A 7,500-nucleotide genomic window follows, 5' to 3' on the forward strand; every position below is an offset into this window, starting at 1 on the left:
TCAGACACATTCTGAATGTTGGTTGGACCTTAAAAACTCCAGATACACAGGTCCTGAGGACAGCTGATATCTTGAGTATTGAGGCGATGGTGCACAAGCACCGGTTACGTTGGACTGGAAACCTTATTAGAATGAAGGATAGCAGGATCCCTAAGCAAATGCTATATGGGGAACTTGTGAATGGAAAGAGACCCCGGAAGAAACCATGGTTGCGATTTAAGGACAATGCCTGTCATTGCCACAGATGGAGGAAGCAGGTTAAAGAGGGGGGGTCGACAATTTTGAGAGAGCACGTATTCAGCATGAAGAACTTAAGCTTGCTGCTCGAAAGCGCACTGCTGGTGTAGTGAATGAGGTAAGTTTGGTCTGCAATGTTTGCAGTTGTATATGCTTGTCAAGAGCAGGACTCATTAGCCGCCAACGGAGCCGCCAATGCAAAGTATAAGCTAGTCCTAGACAGCACAATGTTCCTGAAGGTCAGTAATGGTCTTCCTCGGACACGAGTGGACGGCCATCATGTATGCATGTGTGTATGTATGCATGTATGTATGTATCTTCAGTATTTAATCATTTAAATTCTTTCTCTAAAGAGGGAGCTGGTTTCTAACAAAGATACAAAGCCCTATCTTTGTAATCTAGATAACGAAAACAATGTCGCATTTTAAACATGAGAAAAATCTTGCATAGTTTTACTGTTCCACTTATAGATTGTATTTGTAATGCGCGAATCAGTTGGTTGATTTCTTTTTCTGAAAATCCAAGCCGATCCAGATTGACAGTTAAATATGGACTTACAAAACCAAGTGCACCGGTTATTATTGGTATAAATGTAAATTTGTAATCCGGTTATAGAAGCTGGATGTTTCGAAACAGATTCCATAGTTATCTGATTTCCCTTTGAGTTTCAAAGAGATATTCACGTCAGTAGGACAGCTGACCTCTATGACTGTACATACACATTCCTGTCTGTCTGTCTATCTGTCTGTCTGTCTATCTGTCTGTCTGGGCCTTTGTATATATTATTAATGCGGGACGTGTGTGCGCGTCTCTGTGTTTGAAGTTGCCTCCCTATTGCTTAACAACTGGTGCTAGTTTGTTTACATTACCATAACGTAACGGTTCGTGGAAAAGATCCCCATATATGCTGGCGTGGATTTAAGGCGCAGGTGTGGCTGTGTACTAAGAAGTTTGTTTCCCAGCCACGTTGTTGCGGGTTCAGATCTACTGCGTGGCACCTTGGGCAACGGCCTTCTACTCTAGTCTCGGGCCGATCAAGGTCTTTCACAGTGAATTTGGTAGACGGTAACAAAAAGAAGCCTGTTGTATATAAGTGTGCACGCACGTGTATCTTTGTATGTGTCTTACTACCGCTTGACAGCCGGTGTTGTGTGTTGACGTCCTCGTAACTTAACGGTTCGGCAAAAGAAACCAATATATATATATATATATATATATATATATATATATATATATATATATATATATATATATATATATATATGTATATAGACACAAGCTCACACACATACTCACATCACACGCACATGCACTCACACACACACGCATGCACGCACGCACACACACACATACATATACATATAACTGTATCGGCAGACCATCGGATGTTGATACACACCGCCAATCTGGGAATCAAAACTACGATTTTGAGATTGTAACTGCAGCACCCTAACAATTACTCTATAAAGGGGTTTGAACCCAATGTGTACATACTATCTTTTATAACGTTATCCTCTTCGAGATCCACCGTTCCAGAAAAAAATATTATTTCATGTTTTCCCGATGTTTATAAATACTTACTACGTCAACAATATACAATTCTTGAATATAAGAATAAAGTTTCTACAATGGATAGAGAAATTCGAAAGAATGCTTTCGTTCAATGGTGGAACGCCAGTCATGTTTGCAGGAGACGTGAGTTCGAGTCTCACGGGCAACCTTCCAATATTGTATCCGAGAGTTTTTTAACCAATTATTAACAGGCTAATACTTATAGCTTTATTTTCTTCGAGGATCAACCATTCCCAAAATAAATTATTTCATGTTCTCTCGAAGTTTAAAAATTCTTATCAAAAATATATGTATCTATATGTGTGTATGTGTGTGAATGTATGTACGCATATGTGCACGTGGGCGAGTGTACCATTTAAAACAACACAGTAGTATATTGTGACTGAAAGTGGTAACTTAATATAAAACAGAAGCGTCTTCTTCCGTGTTTCCCATGCAGATATAAGTGAATTATATTCAGAATTGTATTGACATATGAACTCGCAGTTTGGATTGCATAATTCTGCAATTCTTAGATCTTCAAATAGTTTATATAACAATATACATCTGACAAATCCATTTTCCATTTCTTAAAAAAAAATCTAGATACCCATTGCTGCTCCTGAGAGATTTCAAGATTTTCTTTTCAAATGTATCTATGACAGTAACTCACACCGAATGCATCCTTCTTTGCAGTATTGTGAAAGTATCAAAGAGAATTGTAGTAAAAAATGACTGCAGTCATTGATTCAATATAGAGACATGTAGTAAGCATGAGGGTTTGTGACAACAGTAACATGTTGCATTGGTCAGAAAACATTCTACATATACCAATATACAGCATCAGTCATCAAACCGAATCAGCCAGCACATAACGCTGGCCAACATGTTTCACCAGCCAACATGCAGCACCTTCCAGCATATAACAACAGGTGACATGCAGTGAAGTCCAAGCCCCATCGTGTAGCCACAACCAACGTACAATGCTTGTCAACCAGTCAGCATATAGACTCAGTCAACATGTAACACCACTGAACATGTAACACCAGTCAACATGTAACACCAGTTAACATGCAACACCTGTCGATATGTAACTGCTATTTTGCTCCTGAGCAAAAGTTCTATGACTTGTATTGATCTCAAAGAGAAAGCCTGCAATGTGAATGGGGTGTGAATGCAGCGTAAGGGAAGATTTATGAAGATTTTGAAGTTTAAAATGCAATGAATAACATCGATAATGACAGGAATGGGCATAAATTCCTTATCATATGGGAAGTAGATCCTGAAACAGGTATAACAGGTTGTTGTTTTTTTTCATCTAAGAATCCTATAATCTAGGATGGTCACACAAATTCACCTACATTACTGTAGACATGCATATATACATATACGTACTTAAATATATGCACACATATAGCGACACTCATACAAACAGTAAAGAGATTTTATTATTGAGCAAAGGAGCTTAATACATTAGGGATGGAGCAAAAGAGTAATATAAAGGGATGTAACAACAAACAATGGTGACTTGTGAGGTTGAAATCAAAATTAAAAACATAAATAAGAATATAATAAATAAATAGCAATAAAGAACAAAATAAGAACAAGGGTACACAAATTGCGGGTGAGTATCAACCACGTAGGATGACCGCACACTGATTCAGATTACCCGACACAGTAAAAGTAAATACCTTCTCTCAGTTCTTGCCTCTAAGTAAAGCCGATTTGACCAGATCTATTTCGCAGTCTTCTGCACAAATTTTGTTGGACTTCTCTGCGGATATAACTCACGCATCATAAGAGAAGTGTAGTAAATGGCAGAAACATCTGGCCTTGTATGAAGATGTTAAACATTAATGGTATCTAATACTGTCCATTACTTTCTTACGGATTGCTATGAGCATCTAATACTGATATCCCGAGTTTCTTGACCGAAACATTAGCTTGTTTCGCCATTTATGTAGCTGTGAAAAAAGAACAAACAAAAAAACCCAGAAGACAGCTTTAGTAACTGCGTTCGGTGTACTCGATGTTTGAATGAGTACGCACATACACACACACACACACACACACACACACACACACACACACACACACACACACACACACACACACACACACACACACACACATACATATATATATATATATATATATATATATATATATATATATATATATATATATATATATAGTTTTAGGGAAAATAACCAAGTTTCAAGAACTCATCGATGAAAATCCACTATCACGTATAGAAAAAATAATAATTAAAAGTAGAATAAATAAGTATAATATAAAGTAAAGTAAATATCATAAGATAAATATAATAAAAAGATTACACGTGTTTCATAACTAATTTTCAAATAGAATGGAAATTTAAATTTGTCCCTAATATTATTATTATTATTATATATATATATATATATATATATATATATATACACAAAATGGCTGATAGTTAGCAAGGTGAGACACACATAAGAAAGAAGGAAACAAAGGACCTCTGATGAGGTCACAGAAGTGTGACGAAAGAACTCTGGCCAAAATAAGATTAAGATTAATGTAATATAAAGCTGAAGCAAATTAACACCAAATATACAGTGCGTGTGTTTTTATTGGCTAAACTGACAATATGACCATCCCCAAGTACAACAATATATATATATATATATATATATATATATATATATATATATATATATAAGAAATTAAAGAAGGAAAATGCACGTACTTTACATAGTTTTAATATAATTTTTAATACATCTTGTATTCTGTTTGTTGACCGTTTTCGCTTTCGCCATTCATGACTTTAAATTTATTTAAATACGTATTTTTTAAGAAGAATTTTTTTGTCCATGTTGTGTGTGGAGTTTATGAATGAACAATCAAACAATTAGAAAAATCTAAAGGGAGGTGATCGGTTATTGTTATTATTGCGGACAGGGGAGATAATTGTATACAACTTACTGTGGACAGGGGAGATAATTTATAAAAAAGATAAATGCGCCTTTTTAAAGCCTAGCCAGGCTCATGGGCCCGGTTTCCCGGTTTCAATGGAATATGTGCTCTCCAGCTGGACAGGATGCCAGTCCATCGCAGCGTTACTCATTTTTGCCAGCTGAGTGGACTGGTGCAACGTGGAATGAAGTGTTTTGCTCAAGAACACAACGCGTCTCCCGGTTCAGGAATCGAAACCACAATCTTACGATCATGATGCTGACACCCTAACCACTAAGCCACACGCCTCCACAGGGGAATATATATATACACAAAAATTCAAAAACTAGTATGGTGGGGCGAAATATGTACACTGATGGGTATGTAATCGTGAATTTTTGTGCATATATATATTCCGCCAATCCTGCTGAAACTGAACAGTTATTTCCTCTGTCCACAATAATAGCGATAACCAATTACGTTCCCTTAGATTAAGCTTTAATTTTTTAACTAAGGTAGGAATATATTTATCTAGAATATTTTCACTATGTACACCGATGTAAGAGCTAGAAGGACATAAGTCGTAAGGATGAGTTATTAAAACAAACTTTGTTTATGATCTTTTAAAAAAGCATCCCCCTAGAAATATTAATAACAAGGTTATTGTATCTGAAGTCAGTTCCAACAGAATTAAGTTTGCGTCTAGTAATTCTCAGATTAAAAACCCTGTATACTAGTGTAAAGTTACTTCAGTTACCGATGTCTTTTTTTTATATAGGTAGTTCTTCTTCCCAGTTATCTAAAAGAATTTCTAATCATTACTCTACATTTAGGGATAGTAATAAACATAACAGTACAGGGCTTAATAAATTAATTTGGTATCTAAAAGACTATAATAAACAATTTAATTTAGATTAGTTGATACTCTCCATTTCATTCCCATATGATAAAGGCAAAGAATTCTGCCAACTCTGTAATAGTGAACTATTTTCTATCCTATTTTCTAAGAATCCCCTTGTAAACACGGTTATAGAGCGTGCTTATCGATGTAAACTTTGGCAGAAACATACCTTTAGTTCATAAAAGGGATATCTACCATTATATAAAATTTGAACATTGATTTTCTTCTTACATTTCACTTCTACTAGATATATCTTTTTCCAAGCCTTTAAGCTCTTATTTTAATTCACATATCGCTGTATATTTCTCCTTTATTAGTTTTCTGCTTATTTTTTTCCTTTACCCTTTCTCTTTCTATAGGCTACCTTTGACGTTATATCTTCGAACGGTTTTTAAAAAAAACTTAATAGCGTTTCGCTCATCATTATACACATCCATCACATTCTGCTAAAATATATTGATGAATTTGGTTTGTTTCTTTCTTTCCCTGATGAGAAGATTACATTGTTTTACACCATTTTATTCCTTTGGAATAATACCAATGTTGTCTTCGAAACATATATCGGAAGTAAAAGAATTTGAATACCACCTGCGTTTAACTCCATTGATATATATATATATATATATATATATATATATATATATATATATATATATATATATATATATATATATATATATTGATCGAAATGGCAAGACAATAAAAGAATGAAAGAGACCTCGATATTATGTAAATAGAGGAATTTATCTGTAAATATTTTTCTGATATATTTTGGTCGGAGTTCAAAGGAAAGAGCCATCCTCTTTCTAGGGCCGTCCTCGACACTCGGAAGTACTCATCCAGTGGGTCTAATATTTTCAATAACGGGAATTCTGCTATATGCATCCAAGCATCGGGTGACTGTGACAATTATTCGGTTGCCATGATAAAACTCCGAGTTTCGGATGTCGGGGCAGAAACCCACGCCGGAATTTCATGTACGTGCGTGTGCGGCGCGCATGTGCATGTATGGACATGCGCGCTTACGCGATACTATTAACATCTTTGCTCCCTTATCTTTACTCTCTCCCTTTATTTAGTGGTCATTCCAATAGCTCTTTTGTATTAATAACGGTCAATCATACAGTAATTTCCCTTTGTTTTAACGGTCATTTTCATAGCATTTTTTTCGATGGCCTGATAACTGATAACAGGCGTGGGTTTCCGCCCCGACATCTGAAACTCGGAGGTTTATCATGGCTACCGAATAATTGTCACATATTATATTTACAGATATATATATATATATATATGTATATATATTAACAGAATGAGATAAAAATCCAAGGCTGTGAAAGATTTCAAAACATTTATAAAGAGAAAGTCTTACAGCTTTTTCCAGGATATTTTATATATCCCTTCATTGGAGACGGTTCGAGAAAATGGTTAAGCAATAGTTATTCTAGAGATGGTATGAAATAGAGAGTGAAGAGCAGGAATGAAAACAGACGTGAAATATGCAGGAATATTGTGTCTGCAGTTCCATTATTTAAGCAAAATGGTATACGTTTCCTGTACCTTGTGTGTAAGTTCCAATAGTATTTACAATTGGTCATTGCAAGCATAGAAGTTAATAACACGGTTTACCATTTTTTCGAACCGTCTCCGATGAAGTGATATATAACACTTCCCGGAAACAGCTGTAAGACCTCTTTATAAATGTTCTGAAATCTTTCACAGCCTTGGATTTTTATCTCATTCTGTTAATTTTATATATATATATGCATGCTAATATATGACCAACGTTGCACTCCTCATTCGCATAATCACCGAACCTGGAGCTTAACTAAGTCCATAGCACTTAGTCAGCATTACCTGACACCTTTGGGTCTTCT

Source organism: Octopus bimaculoides, chromosome 11 (assembly GCF_046866305.1).
Source record: "Octopus bimaculoides isolate indiv1 chromosome 11, ASM4686630v1, whole genome shotgun sequence".
NCBI classification, from domain to species: Eukaryota; Metazoa; Mollusca; class Cephalopoda; order Octopoda; family Octopodidae; genus Octopus; species Octopus bimaculoides.